Here is a 21853-nt window from a genome sequence, read left to right as displayed (position 1 = left end):
AGAGAGAAGAAAGTTGTGCCACTCAGCTGACATGCTTGTGCTGATAGGACTGGATGGAATGAGGTCAACAAATTGGAATTTTCTGGGACTTAAATAGGGACGAAGAAGTGTTTCCAAAAATGTTCCAAGCTTTAGGCCTGCACAGTGGCAGTGCTGACAGAGAGGAGAAATCGTGGGTCGGGGGTAAACGTGGGCTGGCTGCGGCACCGGCAGGCCCGCTGTCCCCGGCAAGACTGTGCCCCGTGGAAGGCGTTCCTGGAGCAGATGTGTGTGCGCCTCTGGAAACCGGAGGCCGAGGCAAGAATTCGCCTCCATACTCAAAGAGGTCTCAAGGTCCGTGCTCTACAGTGGAGCAGGGGCCGGAGTGGGATGGGTCAGTGATTTGTGAGCTCTGGGATGGCATTTTGACCCAAGCAGTATGACCTTGAAGAACTTTATCATGTGCTGGCAGCAAACTCTAAGAATCATTTTGTAAATGGCTGGAAAGAAGCTTGTGCTTAAAGCTGGGTGAGTGGAGAGACAATTTATTAACAAATTAACCTTAAAGGAGATTGGAAGTCTCAAAAATTGCCTCGACACGCAGTTTGGCCACATCCTGCCCCGGGGATTACTGCGTAGCCAGGTAACCCAGCCAGCAGAGATTCTTCCCTGAGTGGGCTCCTGGAAGTCTGGCTGTCGCCCCCCACCACACACACATTCACCTCAAATGGTGCTGTATCTTTAAGAACAAACGATGTAACTGACCATCAGACACACAGGAATGCAATTTCTGGTGTACATAGAAGGGTCCGTGCGGGTGCCGTGTCCTGTGTGGTCGCTGCCTTCGCGTGGACAGTCAACACCTGCAACAGACTTTCACATGCGGTGCTGCTGAACACGTCGCATTAACGCCGCTTAGTCCCGAATACCCCAAACTCTGCCACTATCAGTGGTTTCCAGTTCTTTATTTCCTGTTCTCCATTTCTCCTAGGAAATTTCACAGACACCGCCGCCGTTTTACTCGCTGTAATAAGTCAGCTGAGCGTAATGTCAGTACCCACTCAACAAAATGAGAGGAAAGGGGAATAACCTGCTTCAAAGCGATGTCTGTCCCCTCCTGCAGTAGGCAGAGCTGAAGTTCGCACCGCAGAGCTGTGTCAGCCCCGTGCTAAGATAAAGCTTGCAGTCTGACTTCTGAAATGGCTCCTTTAAAGACTAAATGCCTAGGAGAACGCCGCATGCATGGGCCCCTCGTCTTCCCTCAGGTGGGATGCTGTTCGACGCCTTACAGTTCCGTTCTGCCTTGGCTCTGCCTGTCCCCCGGCTCCTCCTGTTCCCGAGGGACCTGTCTCCCCGACACCCTTTGCCGCCTCTCCCCCTGCTTGCCCCGGGGTTCCTGGTTCTGCCGCCTCCATCAGGGCCCCTGGCCCAGCATCCTGGCCCTGCCCACTCCCGGCCTTTCACCGCTCCCGTCCGCCCGTCCGCCCACCCTGAGCCCGACTGCCGTGTGAATCACCCCTGTAATTGCACTAATTCCTTTCCATCTGCCAGAGAAGTGGGCGCCTTTGAAGGCTTCTGAGAGGACTCTGGGGAAGGGCCCGGCTGCCAGGGGCCTCCAGGAAGGTCTCTTCTCTCTGTCGTCTGACCCCCGTCTTTGCTGACTCAGCCTTCCACCCAGAGACCCAGCACTGTTCCCTGAAAGTGCCCATCCTTTCACGCTGCCCTGTGTGAACGCTCCTCCTCCGTGAACATTTTCCCCCAACACCCCCCCCACACTGGGACCCTCGCCCAGTTCCCACCCTCTCTGGAGCTGCCTCAATTTGCTTTTTTTTTTTTTCATACCTGGCATTTAAAAAGTTTAATACCTCAATTCCCTAACAACAACAATAAAAGTCATGTTGCTTTCCAACTATAAAGGTAAAACGTGTGTAATATCCAGTTCTGGGAAAGTACAGAAAATAGAAAGAAAGGGGAAGAAAATCACTGATATTGTCACCCACGATGAGCCCTTGTTATTTTGTTCCTAGTCTTTAAAGTTCAGATTAAAAAAAAATACAACTTTTCATCTACAGTATGAATTCAACCATTTTCTATCATACGTTGTGTTTCTTTTCCTTTTTAACAATTATTAGAATTTTCCCACATCATTAACTCCTTATAAATATTGCTTTTAGAGGCTTTATATCATTCCACTGGGTGGATATTCCAAATTTATGAATCCATTCCCCTGTGGGTGAACTGTTAGGCTGAGTCCAAACTTTTGTTTTTATAAATAACTTTGCAATGAATAAGTTTGAATAAAAACCATTTTTTCCCTGAATTTCAGATTATTTCCATAGGACAGATTCCCAGAAATGGAATTGGAAAGGTCAAAGGAAAAAAATATTCTATGTCTACAGATAAATACTGCCAACATGCTTCTGAAAAAAGTTATTTTATATATATATACACACACACACAGACACACACACACATGTGCTGCTTTGTAAGAAAGAATATGAGTTAATATCCTTTTATATCATAAATGTTTATTTTCCCCAACCCTCTGTGTCCTGATAGCTCGGACTGTTCCCTTTTCACTGCCACACCTTTTTGAGAGGTTACCTAGTGGTTTATTTCAATCATTTAGATGTCAAGGAACTTCATTTTGAGATATACATACATATATATAATGTGTGTGTGTATGTGTGTGTGTGTATATGTATATATATGTATATATATATATATTTACTTTTATTTTAAAACATTTTCAGACACAGAAGGTTGCAAGAACAACACAAATAACTCCCTCATACCTCCCCCACCCCTGTTCACCTTTCTCCTTGAATTGGGTCTTTTAGGGCCAAATGATCTGAGCTGCATCCTGGGGTCCTGCCTGTGGAGGCTCCTTCAGTCTTGAACAGTTTCTCCATCTTTTTGACCTCTATGACCTTGACACTTTAGGAGATTATGGGCCAGTTGTAGAGTAGCCTTCAATGTGCCTTTATTTAATATTGTTTCATAATTAGACCCGTGCTTTGCTTTGTTTTGCCAGAATATCCCAGCAGCCCTGCTGTTTCCTTGTCACCGTGGTGCACAGCATGCTCAGTGTCAGTTGTGTCATTTCTATGGTGTTCGCGTTGGGGACTCGATTGAGGTGGCATCTGCTAGGTGTCCTTTCTGTGCAGTCACTCCCTGCTCTCCTCATGGGTAAGTGTTGTGAGAGGAGATGTTTGAGATTTGGGGAAGCACATTCCTGACCCTATTTTGACCTCCCTAGCATCCATTCATGTTTCTTGCCCGTGTGAGTTATTACTATGATGTTTTCCAGATGATGACTCTCTGTCTCCTCCTTTCCTCTACAGTCATCGGTTGGCATTCAAATGGGAGGGACAATTTCCTTTTCTCCCGGTTTATCTGTTTGTCTGTTTGTGTCAGTGTGGGTTCATTGATCCCTAGTTTATTCCACGGATTATAATTTGTCATTACTATTTATTTGGCTGTTCAATTTGTTCCAGATTTGGCCCATTAAGGGCCCTTGAAGTTGCTCCTTTGACCTTTAGACATGCCCTCTTCATTCTGTAAGTTCTTTTTTCATTTTCTCGCATGTTTCGAAGATATTCCAGGATAACTTTTTTCTTTTTTTGACCCAGCCACTTCTCCAAGAAAGAAGATGCCCAGGCTCCTTTTAGCAAAGAGTGGTGTTTAGAAACCAAGATCTGGCTCCAGGTGTGCTCACGGTTAGTGGGGTGCTGCTGCTTCTACCCTCTCAGTGGACAGAGCTAGGAAACAGATGTATACGTAGCTGCAGGTGCTTTTACATCTATAGTTGTTTTTATACCTACCTATGGAAACCGTGCATTTGCACCGATGCCTTCAATTCCAATCCAGCCACGAGGTGCACAGTAAACCCCCTGGTTCCATAACTCGGCGAAAACCTGGCTCCCCTTCTTCTTACTGTATTTTCTTATTTGCTCAGTTCTCTTCACTGTAGCTAATTGACTTTCCTTGCCAGGTGGCAGCCCCCATCTCATTTCCCTCCTAGACGGGCCCCTGGATGGCACTGGCGGCCACCTCCTCCCTCCCACCTCACCTGGGATGCTGTTCTGCCTCCTCCCAGCCCTCCTACCTGCTGCTCCAGAAGTCAGTAAGCTGTGCTCCCGCTGCCTGCACAGCAAAGTTGGTGCCCTCCCACCAGAAGCACTAAATTCCTGCCCAGACCACAGCTTTCAAATCCCTCCTCACTTCTCCCCACCCCATCACAACAGGGAAAGAGTTCATTGAATGGTGAGTGGCTACCGTGGCTCTGTCCTGCAAGACACGTGCCTTTATAAAGACTGGCCTGACAAGATAAGAACAACCGATATTTAACAGAGAGCTTTTGAGTTGGGGGCCTTCTGGGCATCTTTCAAATGATAGGATATAGGAGACAAAGCAAAAACTGGGGGCCCAGAGATCCAAGGGTTGCCACCTGTTACAGATTGAACTATGTCTATGTCCCCCCATCCAATTTCTATGTTGAAGCCCTGATCCCTAGTACCTCGGGATGTGGCTGTATTTGGAGGTAGGGTCTTTAAAGACCTTGAAAGAGAAAACTATGGCTACATGAGGCCTTTAGGATAAGCCCTAATACAATATCAGCAGTGTCTTTACACAAAGGGGAACTTAGGACCCAGACACACACAGAGGAAACACGTGGAAACACGGGGGGAAGGTGGCCACCTGCTAGGCAAGGAGAGACGCGTCGGAAGAAACCAACCCTGTCCGCTCCTTGATCTCAAACTTCTGGTCTCCAGAACTATGAAGAAATACATTTCTGCTTTTAAGCCACCCAGCCTGTGGTACTTTGTTAAGGCAGCTCTCAAGCAAACCAATACACCAGCCAACTCCTGTGTGACCTTGGGTGGCTCACGCCACAGCTTGAGGCTGAGACGTCACGTGCACACAGAGGAGCTTCCCTCTGGCTCTCACATCTTACGCTTTTGAGGACCTACGCCACGCAGCTTGAGCCCCTTTTATAATAGTAATCCCAGGAAAATAAGCTAGTCACTGTCATTAGAGTAAAGAAACCAAGAGATTGTGCCGTCTTGACTGGTCACACGCTGTCTGAATCGAGCGGCTCTGTGACTCTGTGGAGCAGTGGAAGAATTTAGCAGCCACTACAAAAGGATGTACTTTTATTAACTTATTTCTTGATTTCTAGTTCTAGCACCCTGAGATGTTCATAGTCATTGTCTCTCCATCCTTTTATTTACTTTTAGCCAGTGATGGCTGACGAGTATGCTACACCTGTGTTTAGCAACCGGTTTTCATAGTACAGACATGTTAGTGCAGAAACATCATATGGGGTTGCTGTTTCAGTGGCTGGGGGTGGTTGGGTATTTCGGGTGCTAGTTAGTGCTCATTCTAAAACCCTTGTTCTCCAAAGGAAATAGATACTAAACAGGAACCATCTGGAAAGCATTCTGTACCTCTTAATTACAATGTTTTGAGTGGCACCTAAATAAATTTCATTTACAAGCACATGACTGCTTGTCAAAACTCTGTTGATAATTTTATTATTGTAATATACTTTCTCCCTTAATTATTTAGTTCCAGTAAAGTCAGGAATATTAATTTTTATGGAAATTACCTGCACAAACAAACCTAAGTCGCAAACCTGTTTTTATTTATGTCTATATACTTAGAAATGCATTTTCACACATCGCTCCAAAACCCATCACAGTGGGTTCCTGTGGGCCCTTCAGAATTTTTGCTCATCTTGACTTTTTATATGAAAAATTGAATGGAGTCAAGCACTTCCTAATGATTTGGGGGTTTGCCAGAAAGTCTTTGGAGGCAGAAACTTGCTCCTCTGTTCCGCTGTGACAAACCACCTCTGGAGGCAGCTCCCCGTTCGGTCCAGGGCCCCCAGACACGTTTTCTTTGGTGACCTGGAGGTTTTCATATGAACCTCTTCAAGGGATGGAATAGCTCCAGTCCAGCGTTGAGGGTTCATGCGATTTTACTGTAGCAGGGAAGGAAGGCAGCACTGAACGTGGACATGCGTGATCAATGATACTTTTCCGTCCAGTGGTCTGGCGGTTTAGATTTCCGTATCGGCCGCTCGCCCTGGACCACTCCTGCTTATTCAATCTGCTCATAAACAAACGTGAGCCCTGTGGTTGGAGCCTGGCCTTTGGGGAGGATTCATCCAGGCTATAAAATGCCACAAAATTAATAGCACTGCTTTCCCCGGTGTGGCGCCAGGGCAGCCTGGAACAGCAGCTGCCTGTCCCACACCTGTGGTGTCTATCTGAGACCAAGCGAATGCAAAGTGAATCCTGGCTCTGTCCCTCACTGGAGAGGTTTCTTACCCCCTTGGCGGTAGCTTTTTGCTACAGAAGCCTAATGGAGTGGGGCTCATGTGTATGCAAAGTAGAGCGTGTCTTTAGGGCCCCACCAGAAACCAGGGCTGGGAGCACGTGCGGTGCGCGTGCACACACACAGGAGGCACACACATGCGTGCAGTTTTTGTACCCTGGCAGGCAACACCACAAAGTCCCAGCACCTGAAGCTGCCCTCCTGTTTCTGCCCTTCACCCCTGTGTGGCTCTGGGTCCCTCCTGCCCCTGGACGCTGGTGGAGGAAGCAAAGGAAATGAGGGAGGTGAAGCAAGGAATGGTGATGGGAGAAGAAAGAGAAGTGAACTCGAAAGCCAACTCTGCAGGTCAGACCTTCCTTTTGCCTGGCAGCGCGCGAGCCGTGCTGTCTCCCCAGGACCGCTGGGCTAAAGCTACGGCCGTTGCCTGCCTTCCAGTGCTGGCGGCTTCAAGGATGTAGCCCCCACTTGGCTCTCTGGGCTGTTGGAGGAACACCGGGAGGAGTTCTAGGACGTGTAGGGGCTAGCCCTGGATTGTGCCCAGATGCTGGGTAGCTGCTGGAGGCCCTGGGGTCCCCAGTGCATCCCACTGGCTCCTGGCTGCCCACTGAGTGACAGGCAGTGCCCAGGGACCTCGGGCCTGAGATGACAAAGCCAGTCGGAGCTGTGCCCGTGCCGCTCAGGCTCACTCAGGGCCTCGGAGATTAAAGGCAAATTCCTACTTTAAAAATAAAGCCACGCTGGGTTTTGCACCTTTTGACATTAACTTAGGTCATTAAAAAGGAGGCTAATTAAAAATGGAGTAAAACAAAAGAGTCATTTGTCTAGTGTGAAACCCGCTCTTCCCGCGCCCCCAGCCCTGGGGATGGGGCGCCCCTTCCTCCCTCCCCATCCTGCCTGCGGGAGCCTGGCTCTGCTGAGGCCGTGGGCTGCCTCGTCATGCACCTCGTAAAGGACAGAAGTCATTGTCCTCAAAATTAGCTGGAGCTGGAGTTTACATTCCCTGGAAATTTTGGTTTCCTCGTTGTCCTTGGAGATTTTACCAGCTGCAGTTAAAGTAAGTGAAGTTGGATAAAGGCTTAGGACTTCATTAAGACATTTCTGAGCAAACTTCGTTCCCACCGAGGGCTGACAGCCACGCACGAAGGCGGCCTTGTCCTACAAATACAACCCTGTCCCACAGAAGGGCCAAAGGGGTCGACTAGCCTCTAAAGATCAGAAACCACAAACTTAAAACTTAAGGTGTCTGAGTCCAGCAGTTCCTGTCCCCCAGGAAAGGAAAGGGCGTCCTGCTCTGTGAGCGTGCTGCCTCTGACCTCACTTTGGCAGCTGGGGCATTTTCTGGAGACAGGAAGAGATGGCATTTCGGGGACTCTTGGAAATCCTGAAATCCTCCGTTTGCCTTTCTGTCAATAATTGCATGGCTGTGGTTCCCCCCACGTCCCCCGGGCTGAGGGGCAGCTCTGCCCTGGGTGGACAGTGAGTGGCTTCCTCACTCTGGCCTCTCTCCAGCATTCCTGGCATCTCCTTAGCAAGGATGGCCTGAGTTTGGGAGGGGTCCAGGGTCTGGCGGGTCTCTTCCCACACCCCAATTTAGGGGTGTGTCTGATATCAATTTGGAGACTCTGGGGAAGCCCCGCCTATTGGCCTGGGGAGGAGACCACGCCTGGCACTTTCCCGGTTCCCCCCAGACTCTCACGGGGGAGGAAGGGCTGTGGGTAACTGCTGATAGAGACTCAGGGAAATAAAATATTCAGATGCCGTTATGAAACCCATTCGAAGCGTGTGCCGTTACATTAAAAATAAACCAGCGGCATCCTAGTGGGGCCAGCGAGGGCCACTGCCGGCGGGTGGAAGGAGCGGCCCCACGGCCGGGGGCTGGGGGCCTCTGCACCGGCGTCAGCGGCCCTGGGCTCCCCGCAGCAGGAGGAGGACAGAGCCTCCGAGCCGCCTCAGAGCCCGGGAACAGGGGACACTGGCGAGCTCTGGACAAAGGAGTTCATCTTGGCTACAAACAAAGCAACTGTTGCTGGTGACTTTCCTTTGCACTGGGGCCGGCTGCCGCCAGCATTCCCACAGGAAGCAGCCTCTTTCCGCAAACCCTTTATGGGTTCGGGGGTACAGTGAGCACATCAGGCCGGGCTGAGTCCTGCCAGGGCTTGCTCCTGCGGGGTCTCTTCCCCGAAGGGTCAGGCCGGTCCGGGAGACCAGCGCCAGAGACGTCTCTGCTGAAGGAGCCCCTGGAAACAGGCACTTTATGCCTGTTTGTGAATATTCATGTGGATGGAAAATAATGACAGCAATCTGACTGTTGACACCCTCCCGGGACGGGAGCTGCCGGGGAGCCAGGCTTTAGAGAAGGCTCGCGGTCACCCTTCCTTCCCAAACCCTCCAAGACCCGCAGAGGCAGAGGCCGCGTCTCGCACTCCTCGCCTGCATGTTTTCTCCAAAGCCGTAAGCGCGCAACAATGAAATCTTCCTTGCAGAGACCCCATTGCGCCTCGGTGCCCTTAAGCTGCTGAGATGACACCACCTCTTACAGGTGGCAGAGAGAGTGCGGCAAACCCCTGAAGTCTCGAGTCACAGCCATCAGCTTCAACTCCCAAATTGTCCTGGAAGGAGAGTGGCATCGGATTTGTCTTAGGCTGTTTGGCCAAACTGGGGCACAGATGGGATAATGACTTTTACAAACAGCATTTTGATGAGAGGAGGGGAGAAGGAATCATATGTAAAATGCACAAAGGCTGCATAAACACACTGATGCCTGCAGCTGGAACAAACTAAAAAGATGTTTAATAATTTAGAACCAAGCAGGCAGGGCGTGTGCAGCTGTTGTGTGCAAGGGACCATGAAAGTCTTCCATTTGACAGCTGGCCCCATCTTTCCCCAGTTGCTACGTGGAGAAGAGAATGCAGATCTGGGATTAGCCAATCCCTGTTACCCTTGCCCATCTGCCACCAAGGCCCCCAGCCCTGCCTCCCCTCGCAAAGAGGCGCACATAAAGAAGGCCAGCCTTCCCAAGCATATGCAGGCGTCGCTATTAGCCGTCAGGGCCGCCGCTCCCAGGATCTGTTGACACGCCGCCAGTACACGGCTGCTGTCGTTTTTGCTGGAGGGCACATTTTGCATTTCACACATTTGCAGAAATACAAAATGCTGTTGGATGCAAACAATTCAGGGCCTAATTGGCTGAATTACTTCAATGTTACCTTGTGTCCCCCACCTGATTAACATAGCTCAGCGGGGCGGGCTGGGGAAGGAGGAGGAGAGAGGGATTTGGAGGGCAGGTGAAGCTGTGTTTGCCCAGGAAAGCGAGATCCTTAGCGAAGTCCCAGCTGAGCGGGGCCAGTGCCAAGCAGATAGCTGAGCGCGGGAGGGGCCGAGGGGGCCGCATTCTTCCACAGGAGGCCGGGGGGACGGGGATCTGGCGAGGAACAAGAACGTTTCGGGGCACAGAGGAGGCTGGCTGTTGGGGAGGAGCTGGGGGCTGTGTCCCCTTTTGTGAGCTGCCCAGGGTGGCACCACCTTGCTGGCCCCCAGGTGGGCAGCCAGCCGGGCCCGCCGGAGCGCTGCCAGGAGTGCGCGGCAAGCACAAAGCCGAGGTGCACAAAGCCGGCCCGCCTGCTCCGCCGCCCGCCCTGCTCCCAGCCCGGTGCCCCTGCTCCTGCCGTGTGGAGTCTGCTCACTTAGATGCCAGTAGAAAAAAAAAATTCGTTTTTCCAGATTTGTTTGGCTGATTTAAGAATGGGAAGCCCTGCGAAGCCCAGTCCCACCTTAATATCAGAGGGACAAAAACCACAGAGGAGCTAATGATCATTATTGGAGAATATTCTGCTTTGCATGCTATTATTATTAATGACACCGCTTATTTTTTTTTTTTGTTGGTTTTTTTTTTTTTTTTTTGGTATTTAAAAGAACTCGGAGAGCTGGGGAAGGATGTAAATGTGAAAGAACCGAAATAAATTTTTTTCCCTTCCCAAAGACAAATATTCTACAGTGAATAATAGTGTTTGCATTCCTTCCAATGAATTATTTTATGTTGTGGAATGTTCCCATCCCAGCACTTGCAGAGAAATACGGACGTTGATCAAACTGCCCACTGATGGGGCATTTTTTGGGGAGGAAGACTGTCTTTAGAGTGGAGTGAAACCGTGTTCAATCAATTTTTCTAAGTCCTCCTTGCACTGAATGTGAGCATTTCAGGCCAGATCGGTCTCCGTCCAAAGCTGCTGCTGCCCTGGGACGTGGCCCACTGAGCTGTTCCTGCAGGTGATTTTACCCTTGTTGCCTCCTCTGTGGGCCGGCCCCCCACGCACGCCCACCCAGCGCCCACCAGGATGCCTCTGAGCAGCTGGGGGAAGTTTTGTGCGCCACTAGCCAGAAGTCTAGACAAACCCCATGAATTTGTCACCTGCAAGGGACCCCGTAATGACCCATGCTCTGAACGCCTTCCTCCGTCTTTATGGAGGAATTCCTTCTTCACAGCTATAGCCTCACACCATCTGGAGGCAAACGGCCCAAAGCAGAACTGAGCTGCTGCCTCCGGGAACAGCCTGAGCTGTCCAGCGGACACGCGGAGCCCAGCAAAGGGAAGTCTGTCTCCTGACGGCAAATACAAGTCGTTTCGCAACGTGGGGGCATGGGATGCCCCGGCCATGGTCCCCTCCGGGGCTGAGCCACGTGCTGCGTACCTGGAACGCAGGGGTGGGAGGTGGGGGGATGCTCAGAGGGTGTCAGAGAGACAGTCCTCTCCCGTCTCTGGTCCCTAGAGTGCCCAAAACACGGAAGAGCAAGAACACAGCCCTGCCTTGCCGGCAGCGCGGCTGAGTTGTGGTTAGAAGCTTTACAAGTGCCACGTGCCTACACACAAGGGCCTCAGAGCCGGGGAACTGGACCCGCTGGAGTGAACAACAAAGAATGACCCAGAAGGTTGGCAGCAGGCTCTGTCTTCCCTGGTCACACAGGAACGCAGGACCCAGCTCTTCTAGACGGTTCTGATTTGGCCCACGTTCTAATCTCTGTCTCTGTTGCGCCTCCTGGCCATGTCCACCTAAAACTAAGTCTTAGCGTTTTTTGTGTAAAATTCATGGTTTTCATGTAATCAGAGAGGAGCCTGGCAGGCACCACCGGGGGGCTGGGCATTGGGTGCCTCCCCTCCTGGGAGAGTGTGGTGGGATTCACTTGTTTGGTTGGAGCAGGACTGCTCCGAGTCATTCCTTTGCCAGATCTTGGGAAGCACCCACTTTCAGTGGCATTAGGAACATTTGCACCCCGGAGGGGAATTCTGCTTTAAGGATGGAACTGTCCTGCGACAGCTGCGAAGATCCTCCGGGCCGACCCTGAATGCGTGCTGTGATGAGCAGTAGGGGCTGGGCGCTGATGCCAGGTGTTGGGAGACTGGAGTCCCTTCCTTTCTGTTCCAGACAAGCCTCTTTCCTAAAAGAGTGTATCTGGCCCGCATTTTTATTCCTCTCTCAGCTTGCCCCTCCCTTAAGTTCCAGAAGCAACGCTGAACTGGTGGCAGAGACAGAATCACAATGTCTGACGTGGAGGGTGGGGTCTGTCCTCAGCGCACTGTCTGTTCCCGCCCCGCTGCTGCAGTTCCCAGCGGAGGGCAGGCCGCTGCTGGCTGCCGGGGAGGCCACTTCCCCCCAGGCCCCTGCACCCCGGCCCGCAGAGCCTGACTCCGGGAAGTACCCGGCCGGGGCCTGCCTTCCTTCCAGGACAGTGCCGTGAACTTACAGAACAAAATACATAAGTGAATTGCAAAGAGACTTCCTGGAGAACAGAAGAAGAAAAAGGAAAAAATGACTATTTGTGTTTGTCGTGCAAGTAGCAAAAGGAACATCAAGTCATAACATCCAGGTATTAAATCTGGTCTGACAGCTTTACAGGCAGATGTTCATTCGTTCCTCTATTCATTCATTCAAAAAATATTTATTTAGCCTATACACATGCTAGATATATATATATAGAGAGAGAGAGAGAGAGGGAGGGAGAGGGAGAGAGAGAGAGAGAGAGAGGGAGGGAATTAGGTATACATATACACATTTATATATATATATATTTAATCCACAGAGTGGCAGTGATTGCATGCACCATGGCTGAGTTTTTTTCAATCAGCATGTGTCAGGTTTAGGTGCAGACATAGCTCATTTTCCCAAGTCTCTCGTTTTCGCGTGTGAACAAAGGCACGTTTAAGATACTGAGTGTTTGGGATCATTGTAACCATTTTAACTTTCTTTTAAAAAGTCCCAAATATTTCACTCCTAATAGCAATCTTTCACTTGACCCCTCTAATTGCTTCAGCCTTGGAGTCTGGCTTCTCAGTGTGTTTCTCCCCTACGTGCCAGGAGGTTCTGGGCTGCATCACCTGTCCTTTGGCCATGTTGCAGGAGGCCGGTCCCTGCCAGGCAGGAACTGCTCTTAGGAGGGCCTGGGATTTCCGATGAGGTAGGTCAGGCAACCCACAGTCCCAGGAACTGGCCACGGCTTCCCTGGGGCCAGTCCCTTCCGAGGGGCAGGTGTCCAAGTGGCCGCTGTGGGGCGGGGTCAGGGCATCAGCAGGGCAGTAGGGAGGCAGCGTGGGAGTGGGTGCAACTTCCTTTTGCATTTGGGGCGACCATACTGTTCTGCCCCCTCCCCAGGCCCGGCCGAGAGTCCCAGGAAGCATCGCATCTTCCCAATTTTATGTCTGCGCTGCTTGATTCTAGAGGAAGCAGCTTACGATGTCGGCATGGAATGGGTTTCTAGAGAGGTGGCCGCTGCCCGAGGAGAGACAGGCCGAGAGCCTGGCCTGCTGGGCCGGGGCCCCGACGGCCCCGGCGCTGGGACTCGGCTTCCCCGGGCCTCCACTCCAGGCCGTCCCCGCCCCACTCCTCTGCCTCCCGGGCCCCGGGTCAAGCTTCTCCTCTTCTGAGTGTTGTCACAGCATCTCGACCGAGCGCCAGGCTGGCGCAGGAGTGGTCTCTGCCCTCAGGGAGCTCTTTCTGAGGTTGTCACTGGGATCGCCATCTGTCTCTCTAACAGGGCCGGGAGTGGGGGCCGGGAGGGGCTCCCCACAGCCGGAGCCATGCCCCTGGGGTGGCTGCTCACCCTCCTGTGCAGCTGCCAGGCCTGGTCTGTCAGCCGCGGGCGCCCTGCTGGGCTCCTGCCATGTTCCACCTGCCCCTCGCGGCCGGGGAGTGCCCCGTGCAGGAGGCCGGGCAGGGGCAGCAGTGCCCAGGCCTCTGACCTCCCGGAAAGGCCCGCTCCGGGGTTCCAGGCCCTCCAGCTCCCCTGGGCTCTGGGATCTCACGGGCCCTCCCAGGACCGTACACTTGCTAAGGCAAACAAGTATTTCAGCCAGGATGCAAGAGAGACAGCAGAGAAAAGAGATGTTTTCTGAGGAAGTATGAAATGAGAGGGGGAATTAATGAGGTGGAGACACAGGAAGGCGGTTCCAGATAGCTGGAGAGGCATCTGTGCAGCCGAGGTGAGAGGCGGTGGAGCTGGGCAGTGGCCGGGACAGGGGGCTGGCAGGGCCCCACTGTGGCTGCCAGAGCTGCCTCCAGATCCTGCGGGACAGGGGGCCAGAGCTCAGGCAGCCAGCACAGCCCTGGGTTGTCACCTGGGGCCTGGTTGACTGTGCTTCAACCCAGAGGGAAAAGCCTCCAGCCAGGCAGAGCAAACACCCCATAGCCCCGGGCATGGTGGCGCCGGGCATCGCCGGAGCCGGGGACTTGAAGTTTCAGGGAATGGCTGCACGTCTGATGAAAAGCTGGCACTGACCCCATCTTTCTCCAGCACCGTATTTGCAGCTGGGCACAGAGCACTGCTGCTGTGCAGACTGGAGCCTCACTTAGGGACGCCTCCCGACCCTGTGTGGTGGGGGAGGATGTCGCTATCTGGTTGGGTCACTGTCTCCCTGTCTGGGCTCACTTGAGAAACATGAAAATGCAAACTGTAGCAGCAGATCTCTGAGTGTAGACCATGGCGCTCCCTCATCTCAGCCAGGCCCGGGTCCCTCTGAGGCCACCTGCAGCGTGGCAGGAGGAGGGGAACTCCGGAGGTCCCTGGGCACTCAGGGAGGGAACAGCCATCCCTGTTGTTCTGTGGCATTCCCGAGTTCAGCCAGCGCTCCGTCTCTGTTGGTGCACCTCCCTTCTGGGGAAATGCTTTCTGCAACTGGGAAGTGGGCATTTAATAAAAACCAGGGGACTGACTTTCCCTGCAGAATGTTTATTTCGCCATCTTCTCATTTGCCCATCACGAGGAGTGTGGAAAATGCCTGTGAAACAGGATAGCTTCTGTCAAACTCGCATTCCCCACTACTAGTTTAATTGTTTATCAATGCTAATCATTTTCTCAACAATAGGGGCTTCCCCTGATCTTCATCCATCTGCATTAAATGCATAAAGAGAAGCCCGTGAGAGAGAAGCAGTTCATGTTTTAGTCAGCCAAGTGAGCTGAGTGATGAATTTTTTCTTATGCTACAGCAGATTAAAAAAAAAAAAAGGAGAAAGGAGAAGAGAGTCTTCTAAATTTTCACGAGTTTCTTCCTTCTGTGCAATCACGTTCACTTATAAATGAAATCACACGATTGTGAGTCTATGTGTATTTATACATCGTATGTAAATATATTGTATATGCATGTGTGTAAATATATAGGAAGACTGAGAATCTGAGCGGGTGCTAGGGGCATATTAAAAAAAAAAAATTCCCAAATGCTTTCTGCATGTCATACAGAACAGTTACATTTTTTCCCAGGGTTTGGAGGGGGAAAAAAGAGGAGAGAGAAAATGAAATCCAGATTTGTAATTCCTAACAGGAGAAATGTGATCCTTTTCAATGTTTAAGTAATATTTCCTGTAAAACCTACGAGGCCATCTGCAAAGCCGTTTGCAGACACATTCTGCAGTGGCCAGGGCGGCTAAGGGAGACGGCCAGCGAGCCCGCCCCAGGAAGGCAGCCGGCAAAGGCTTCGGCAAGCTGGCACTCGAGTTTGGCAAAGCGTTTCAACTCCTGCCTAGTTCATAATCAATTTAATTTACCTCCATTTTACAGACAAGGAGGGGGCCTGGGGGAGCCAGCATGGACACCAAGACGGTTGTGAAGGGGCAGGAACATCCTCTCCTCCATCAAGAAGGTGACACCTTGGGAGTTGACCAGCTTGCATTTCATCCTGAAGGGACTCCGGATTGGGACCGTCCGGGAAGAGGTCCCCTGAAACGGCAAAACCGACGGGAAGCTATTTGGCGAGGGAACATGGATGCCGGAGCTTTTTGCCTGTTTGAGCCCATTTTAAAATTGTGTTTTATTGTTGATCTCCAGGGTCACCTTACGGATCCGTGTTAGTAAAATGTTACGGCCCTGGTGTAATAATCACTTTGTGCACGGTCCTATTTTTTCCAAAAATCTCATCGCGTCTGAATAGTCAGGAAATATGCAGTTCTCCTCTAGGAATTTCTGTTTAGTTTTGATTATTATTTTTTTTAGAGTATGAATCTCTATCTCTGACATCAAATTGTAATTTTAATACCAGCATTGATTAATTCCCTTCCTAGAGAGTCAAGTTTTCGTGTTGGTACAGATGGCTTTAAGTGAACGTTGTATATGTTATACAGATCATATCGATGCAGGAGAAAGGTTTTTTTTCCCTTTTCCTGAGGTCTCATGTACAGGTTTGCCAGGCCTGATATGGGCACTGATCAGCAGCTGGCTGTGATTTATGTTTTAATGAACAGCAGGCTGTTATTTGGACCGCACGTTCACGTTTTTTAAATAGAACCTTAGCCGTAGCGCTACTGAATATGTTCTCCCAAGTGGACACAGCAAGAAAAAAATCTTTGATTCCTATATTGGGCTCCTTATTTGAAAATGGTCCTATAAACAACATTACTTTACATAAAAAAAAAGTCTTCAAGACAGCACAGAGCTCCTTTCCTGGGGCACCCAGCTTTCCTTGTTTATGTATTTTTCCACTTATTTCTCACCCCTCCTTTTGGCCTCCTCTCTGAATTCTGATCACATGGTTAGTATGAGGGGGAGTCACTAAGTTGAACGTAAGCACAGCTTTGGAGTAATTTTTTCCAGGATCGTGGACACAGACTCCTTTGCAACAGAATCTCTCCTTTCAGCTCCCGCACTGATGAACACAGAAAGCTTTATCAGCTGCTGATACCACATTTTGGAGTGTCCATATCACGTTTTAACTTCTGCCCCAGAGCCCAGCTTTAGTAGCTGAGACGTGTGAAAACCAGAAGGCTCGGCGCTGATGTGAACCAAGCGCCAACCTCCTGGCGGGCTCACTCTCACCGCGGACGCAGCTGCCTAGCGCTTCCCGGCCGTGAAAGGGCGACACTGCACTCTCAGAGAGGGGCCCCCTGACACGCTGCCAGCGACTCCCTGATGTCACACGCATCGAAGCGCCTTGCTGAGGGGGCATACCGTACAGCGCGTGGTCGGAGGGAGCCCCGCTGGGAGATGCTCACCCAGCTCTCGCTCCGAGACTGACAGGGCACGCGGGTGCGGGGAGCCCTGGGAAGTCCTAGGGAAGACACCGGAAATTTTCTTTAATCCTGCGTTTCCCAAATTCATTGACTGATGGAGCCTCTCGAAGGAGGAGGCAGGTAGATCGACTTTTCTGGAATAAGAAAACCATGGTTCATGGACGCTCCGAACATCATAGTACTAACTCATGTTGTCAGTGCAGTTGGGACACGGGCATTTTCAATGGAAGGCACGGAATAATGATGAAAAATGAAAATTCACCCAGCGAGGGGCTCATCCCTCCTGGAGAGGCTTGTAACCCACCGCCAGCATCCCTGAAACCTCTCTCAGGTTGAGCTTCCTTCAGCCGTGCCTCAGGGCTGTTGGCCCCTTGTTTTCTCCCTTCAGGGTGTGATTCGAAACAGCATCCTTCAGATTCAAATGAAAGATAGGCCTGAAATGACTAATCAGAATAGTTGTGTTTTTTGAGACCAGAACTATAACGTTCGGAAGTCGTTTTGTTCTTGTTCCCTCATTCAAAGGATGTGCCACTGAAGACAGGAGGGAAATTGTATGGACACTGACGGGCAGGTTTACCTCCACCGGCAGGGAGAAGGCTCGGGGGTGGCCCAGACGACCTGGCCCTCAGGGGCCCCCAGTGGACACTTCCCGACGGGGTGAACTGATGGACGAACAAAGCCAGTTGCTGTCAGCATTGTCACTGGTGCCCCTTCCTCTCCTTCTAAGGCAGCCGTGCTGTGTTTTCACGTGTGAAGGACTGTCGTCAGAAGAACCATCCCGGAGAATTAAAACTCAGGAGGTGCCCCCCGTTTCCAGAATGTATGTGGAAGCACTTGGCACGGGTGCACTGGCTTGCTTTGCCTAAGTCTCCTGCTTTGAGCTGCTGTTGGAAGCATGGAGCGGCCGTCTGGCTTTGGTCCTTGGACTCCATTCCATCTGCCCTCGGGGAAGAAGCGAGTGGGAAGCTCAGACTGAGGTTTGCTAGTAGAGTCCACTCTCCCCTCCCCAGTCAGACTGGGGAGGGGGGAGTGGGGGTCTCCCAAGGTGGGGGTGGGAGCTGTTGGCTGGCGCCCTGGGTGTAAGCCGCACCGATCTCAGCCCATGTCAACCAAGGTCAACCAACAGTTTTAAGTCAGGTGCAGAGTAAACAAATGTAAATGTTAAATACGGTGATTTACGACTGACTTTCATTAAGTTCTTCCTTAGGAGGCGAGCATTTTATGGGGCGCTGGGGACCCTTAGATTGGGTCAGATGTAGTTCTAAAACAAGACGTATTATTGCCATTTTCTCACACATCCAGCTTCACAATACAGAGCCCAACAAAAAAGTCTACTTGGCTTGGAAAGTGTCACCTAATTACAAGGGTGGCACTTCCCTGGGCAGGAAGGAGTCAGGTGCTTCTAAAGCTGAGAAAGGTCACGCAGGTGCTGACTGGACATGGACACAGGTGGCCCTCCGTGCTTGCCTGCCCAGATTCTAAATGTGAACTTAATGGAAATGAATTCATTTATTCCATCTTTATTTAGAAGCTCTCCTCATTTGCTTTCAGAACCTGTAGTCTCCTACGCAGAGTTAAACTGAATCTCTGAGACACCCGCTGAAGGACATGGCCCATTGAACTGTCACCAGAAATACCCAGAAAATGTTTTCTCCGGCCAGGAGCTAGAAGTCTGGCATGGGGCAGACCTCCCACCTTCTCCGGACTTGACCACTTCACCTGCCAGGTGATGGTCGCTTGCTGGTTCAGCTGGGATGCTCGGATGGTGCCTTACTGGAAGTTTCTACTTCTGTGGTCCTGGCAAGATGGACACATTTGAGAATTGCCTCTTCCTTCACCCTTTAGACCCCTAACCAGGTCCTTTGCAGCTTGACTTTGATGCTGGAAATCTTTGTCTATCTTTTTGCTCCTCGTCTGCCCGGAAGCAGCCCCTTCCTCCAGAGGCCTCGAGTGCCCCTAGGTCCTGGCTATCCCACCTCCACCCTCCTTCTCTACCGGCCCCCACCTCCTTCATGATGGGCACCCTCTCAACTACCCTCCCTTCCTCTCCTTGGTAAGAAAACTCTGAAAGAAGAAACTTGAGGCATCAAACGGATATGCCCAGAATTCATAGAGACAGAAAGTAGACTGGAGGCTACCAGGGGCTGGATGGTGGCGGTGGTGGAATTTGGAGTTATTCCTTAATGGTTACAATTTCTGTTTAGGGTAATGGAAAACCTTTGAAAATAGATAGGGGGTTATGGTTGCACAATATTGTAAATACAATTAATGCCATGTGTTGTACACCAAAAATGGTTAATTTGGCAAATTATATATACTTTTTTACTAAATTTAAAAAAATTTAAATTAAAAAAAAAAAGTCCATCCAGGATGAGCCCTGAGGTCCTGGCCCACGAAACCCCTGGTTTTGGGATGCCGCCCAGAGCCTGTGTGAGCCTCTCCTGCTGGGGAAGCGCCCCCTGGGGGTGTACCTAGGCTCTCCAGCCTCAGACAGGCCAGGCCTCCTCCAGGGCAGCCAGCTGCTTCCACGTCTGGGTCAGGCCCCAGGCCAGCCTGGCCAGGCAGGTCCACCTGCAGCCCGCGAACCCCACCTTAGGGAAGATGGGTGTCCGCCGTACATGCTGGCCTGGCAGGCGGGTGGGCCTTAGGCTACCAGGATCTTGTCCGTGAAGGTGCTGGCAGATGCCAGCCTCAGAAATAGCGTCAGAGGAGTAAGTCCTGCCCAGACGAGAACCACGGTACTTCCAGCCGGGGGAAGTGACAGGGGCTTGAAAGCACGCTTGTGTTGTCGCTATGTTTACTTAGATTTTCATCTCATTACTTTTTCCCTAGTATTTGCCTATTACTCTTTCTTATTTCACCAATTAGGTAAAATAATGAGACCAAGGCAGCCCCGGAAAGGCTTTATCTAACAGCCTCACCTGGAGGCCCAGAGAAATGCTCATTTGCAATATGATGGGCCAGACACTGAGGGAAGGAGAGACCCCCAGACCACGGAGCTCCGGTCACACTAGGTTTTGTTCACCCTTTTTCCTGGCCACGTGGCTTACTTCCGGCTTATCTTGCACACTTACTAAAGGCCTCCGGGGTGGGCCTCCAAGGTGGGGCCCCAGGCTGAGCCAGTCCCAGCTAGGCTTATACTGGCAGATGTAAAATCCTAAGAAATGCAAATTTTCACTTCCATTTCTCATCATGGAGTAGAGTAGAAAAAGGAAAAAAAAAAAAAAAGAGAGAGAGAGAGAGAGGTTACGGTATATTTGAATAAAACCATCTGGACTTAGCCTGTAACGGCAGTCAGAAACGCCCGTGAGACGAGGTGCCCCTAATCAAAATGACTAATAGTTACTGCAACGAGTTAAAATTTAGCAATACCAATTTTTTTTTTTTGAATAGTTTGCCTTCCGGATTCCCAGTCCAGAAGCTTGTTTTAAGAATTGTTTTTGGTCCCACCAGTCAGCTAACCTCTCAAATGAGATTAAAATCTTTGGGTTCGGTAAAGTTTGCATAAATATTTCACATGGATCCGTCTTTAATTAGGTTATAATATTGTAAAGTGCCAGGCGGCGTTCTCTTTCCTCAAATTAGACCTGAGCCCCACAAACAAATTAATTTCTGTCTCAGGGTTTGGACCGGGCCTCTTGGCTACACTCGCTTTCTCACAAGGACTCCTGACCCTCTGGATTTCAAATGCCTGAGGGTAAAAAGCAATTATAAAAGCATGCCTCCCCTAGATCAGCTTCTGCCTCTGCCTTGTCTGTGTTTTATTGATGGGAGATTGAAGGAAGATTCAAATCAGCCATCCTTCAATTCCTCACCAGCAGCCAAATGCAGAAATCATTAGCTTTTCCTGAGGAAGACTTTGTCCTGCCTAATTATTCAAAACCGCTTGCTTGTACGACTCAAAAAGGGCATGTTGAATATTTATTTCTAATTTTCAGCACTGGTAAATATTATATCGCTTTGTTCCCAATGTTCTTTTTATTTCGCAAATTTTACAGCAATTAATTAATGCAGCGCTGTTATTAGCAATATCGCCCCAGTTTCTACCGCCTGCGTTTAAGATGATATCGCACATCAGGACTTTGCTGGCGAGATTTCACAGCCAGTGTGTGTTTGAATTATAAGATCAGTTCTAGGTGAATAGAAACTTGTTCTCAGTGGAGAAATCTTTTATTGCTACTGGAATACTATATCGCAAAGCTCGTCTTGTACCATCACAGCTAATTTTCTTTAATTATAGCCCCCTCCCACTATCGCCCCTCCAAAAAAAAATGAAAGGAAAGAAACTTGGTGTAAAAATAGCCAGTTGTCTGATGTCGAACAAAGAGTGAGGAGCAAGGATCTGGAGGCTTACAAATCTGAAGGAAGGCTGAAGTTCCATGCTGTCACCAGGGCCACCCACGGGAGAGCAGAACAGCAAAAATAATGCTCTTTATTTGGCAGCATGTTTCTATTTATTCACAAGGCTAATTTTAAAAGCTGCTATTCCGATTTTATTGGTGATGTGGTTTTCTATCTCATAGAAACCTGAATTCTATTGATCAATAAAAAATAATGAACACATTGTTGTGAGTGGGATAAAATTACGTTCATTTGGCCCGGAGTTTGATCAGCATCTATATCTAAACTCTACACTCGAAGCAAAATGTATCTTTTGTTAAACAAAATGCATCTTAAAATGGTCTTCATTTTTCTTTATTAATTCTGTTGGAAAGGGATACATTTAGAGACTTCTGAAAGTGAGGGGTCCAGGAGGACCGTCAGGGCACTTGGAGGTGGTGGGTTGTGGGGAGGTGGGGGGCAAAGGGTCTTCCGGGGGTTTGGTGACAAAGGAAAGTCCAGAGCCCAGATGGGAGCCTCAGTTCACTTGGGGAAGGTGTTTGAGTTGGGGGAGTTCAGAGTGTGCAACAGAGGAGAGAGAGAGGAGAGAGGGGAGGGAGAAACAGACACGGATGGGGCAGGCAGTTGATGGGGACACGGGGACAGATGATGGAACAAGGGAAGCTTCCGAGATGCAGGAGGAAGGAAGGGGTCAGGCAGCTCCC

General features: G+C 50.4%; 1 long non-coding RNA gene across 1 annotated transcript; it reads left to right on the top strand.

The window, feature by feature from the left end:
• Positions 1-16407: 16407 nt before the first annotated feature.
• Positions 16408-21369, top strand: LOC141579248 (uncharacterized). Its single transcript, XR_012510402.1, has 2 exons — positions 16408-17785; positions 18360-21369. It is a non-coding gene; the product is annotated as an uncharacterized LOC141579248 (long non-coding RNA).
• Positions 21370-21853: the final 484 nt, after the last annotated feature.

Source organism: Camelus bactrianus, chromosome 11, assembly GCF_048773025.1.
Source record: "Camelus bactrianus isolate YW-2024 breed Bactrian camel chromosome 11, ASM4877302v1, whole genome shotgun sequence".
NCBI classification, from domain to species: Eukaryota; Metazoa; Chordata; class Mammalia; order Artiodactyla; family Camelidae; genus Camelus; species Camelus bactrianus.
Note: the sequence above shows the minus strand (reverse complement) of the source record. Positions and strands in the feature narration are given on the sequence as shown.